At 46.4% G+C, this 2,715-nt stretch overlaps 1 long non-coding RNA gene across 1 annotated transcript; it reads left to right on the forward strand.

Annotated features, from left to right (window-relative positions):
• On the forward strand, positions 1–2,236 carry LOC109396346 (uncharacterized). The gene is made up of 3 exons (XR_002126836.1): positions 1–214; positions 1,679–1,736; positions 2,120–2,236. It is a non-coding gene; the product is annotated as an uncharacterized LOC109396346 (long non-coding RNA).
• The last annotated feature ends 479 nt before the right edge of the window (positions 2,237–2,715 follow it).

The following is a 2,715-nucleotide window of genomic DNA, read 5'->3' on the forward strand; positions in this document are numbered from 1 at the left end:
GAAACGCCAGAGAGGCACACCTCCCCAGTGTCGATTAACCATCAGGCTTCTGGTTTATACATCAGTTCCTTGTGCATCGGGTCAGTGTGAGTCAGCCCCCAGGCTGAGTGACCCTGGGTCCTCAGGAAAGCCTGAATGTGTGACTTGCAAAGCTGAGACATCCTTGACATCTCTTCATAAACTGGCACTGCTGCCTCCAACCTCATTCACAACTGTGAGTATGAAATATGGGTTTGGAGATCCTACCCACCTTCCCATCTAATCTTTTAAATATTTTTGGTGAGATGCTGAGGGCAAATTGTGCCAGGCACATTTGTGAGGGATCCCACCTTATCCTCACATCCATCCTATGGGTTAACTGTGGCCTTAATTTATCATTGAGGAAGCTGAGATTCAGAGAGGGTGAGACACTCCTCTTTGGTCACACAGCTGATGAGTGGTAGGGCTGGGATTCCAACCCAGATTTGTTCAAGCTCAGAGTCTGTGCTCTAGGTCACATCACCATAGGGATTCTTAGAGGAAATCCCACTCTTGATGCTATAAGGCAGATTTGTCCTAAGAATATTTTTCATACTGAAAAATGTGTTCTAAACGTTCTGATTTTTTCCATACATTGTCTAAATATGATTCATAAAAGTAAGATAGGAAAAGAGGCACCAGAAATAGGGTACTTTAGGAGATAGACAGCCAAAGATGGTGTGAGGCTACTGGGTGGATTGGCAGTGACAAATAACCATTCAGTTTATGGAGGGGACAGCTGGAAGGGTTGGAAGGACATAGTAGGTAAACTATGTAATTCACATTTTTTACCTTTACTGTTCCTGCTCCTGCTTCCTTGGACACCCTCCCTCCTTGCCCATCAGGCATACTCCTATTCATCCTTCATGCCAAAGACAGAATGTCACCTCCTCTGGGAAGTCTTTCTTGATTTCCCCAGCTGAGCCAGTTTCTCCCCCTGTTGCTTTCCTACTATCCACTCATTGAGGGAAAGAACATGCCTTCTTCTCTGAAGCCATGTAAATTAGAGGCAAACCCTGTCTATAAGACCTTGGGTAAGTTACTTAACCTCTCTGCTCCTTGTTTTTTCTTATCTGTACAATGGGAATAATCGTGGTACCTACAGCCCTGGGTTGGTTGTGGACCTTAAATGAGAGAAGGAACACTGTGCTTAGCACAGGGCTGGGCACATGCTGAGTCCTCATCAGGGCTAGCTATTATTTGTAACACTGGGCTTTGGCAGCATATTGACTAGGTGTTTATTCAGTATTTGTGGAAAGAAGAAAAGATAAAGGAGTAAGGGTAAGAGAGAGAAAAACAGACCAACCAGCTATAGAGATCATCTCTCACCAGCTCAGTGCCAGCCTGATAGTTTTAGAGTTGTGGCTGCTGCACAATTTCCTAAGTACACACACCACCCTCAAGACTTGGTACCTATACGAGTATTTCTAACTCCCCAGAGATCTAATCCCACGCGCCACACCTGACCCAGCTCTGCAGCAAACAATGCGTCACCTGTCTGACCTGTCCTATTCTAAAATCAATCCTAAATCACTGCCCTGAATCTCACCTGCGTCAGGAGGCGGGGAGCCAGGAGGCATGGTACTGCCCCTTCTTGGCTCAAGGAAAACCAAGGCCCTGTTTCTCCTAACCTGGCTCACCTGGTGGTCACTCCGTGCAGGTAGACTAGAACAAGACTGATGGGAGAGTCACATGGGATCTGCGCTGTGTGAGACAAGGTAAGGACCACAAGGAGCAGTCACAAGTCTGACAGCAGATGTTGTCCCCAGGCATCCTGTGTGCCAGGGCTGTGCCAGGTGCCTGGCACGCACTTCCCCTATGACTTACTGCAACCTCAGGAGAGGGTGCTCCTGCCACCTTACTTTGGCAGGGAGGAGCCTGTGCAGCTAATCAAGTGGCCACATGTCACTACTGAGCACCACAAATAAGGCTAGCCCGAATTGAGGTGCACTGAAGTGTGAAACGAAGAATGCAAATGATCTCATTCATATTTTTATATTAATTACAGATTGAAATGATAATATGTTGAATACGTTGGGTTAAGCAAAATATTACAGTTAATTTCATCTGTTGCTTTTTACTTTTTTAATGTGGCTACTAGGAAATTTAAACACGTGACTTGCATTGTGCTTTTATTGGAAAGCACTGGATTAGAGGATTACCTTAAACCAGAACCCAGATTCAAACCCAGGCTGGCCTGTCTCCACGGACTTGCTCTTCACTCCTATGCTGAAACTTCACTGCTATTCTGGTACTAGAATTATCCCCACACGTAATGGGGACCAAACATAAGTGTGCCTGGGGTGGGGCTCCCACGGAAAGAGGAAATATATTCCCCTTTCTATAAGTGAGTGCAACAGTGTGTGTGTGTGTGTGTGTGTGTGTGTGAGAGAGAGAGAGAGACAGAGAGACAGAGAGAGAGAGAGAGAGAGACAGAGAGAGAGAGAGAGAGAGAACACTACAAATGCTGCTGCTTCTTTTTTTTTTAAAAGATTTTTATTGGGGAATTGGGGGATGGGAACAGACAAGTTGCTATCCTTTCATTCTTCAGTCTAGTTGTGGAGGATGTTGCTTTACTGGCCCAAGTTGGCACCATCATTGCACTTTTCCCGGGTGAGGCAGATCAGTCGCCGGCTTCTGGACGGCCGCTCACTGCGGCTGCTGGCCGCTCATGCTGGCTGCTGGCTACAAATGGTA

Source organism: Hipposideros armiger, unplaced genomic scaffold, assembly GCF_001890085.2.
Source record: "Hipposideros armiger isolate ML-2016 unplaced genomic scaffold, ASM189008v1 scaffold_14, whole genome shotgun sequence".
NCBI classification, from domain to species: Eukaryota; Metazoa; Chordata; class Mammalia; order Chiroptera; family Hipposideridae; genus Hipposideros; species Hipposideros armiger.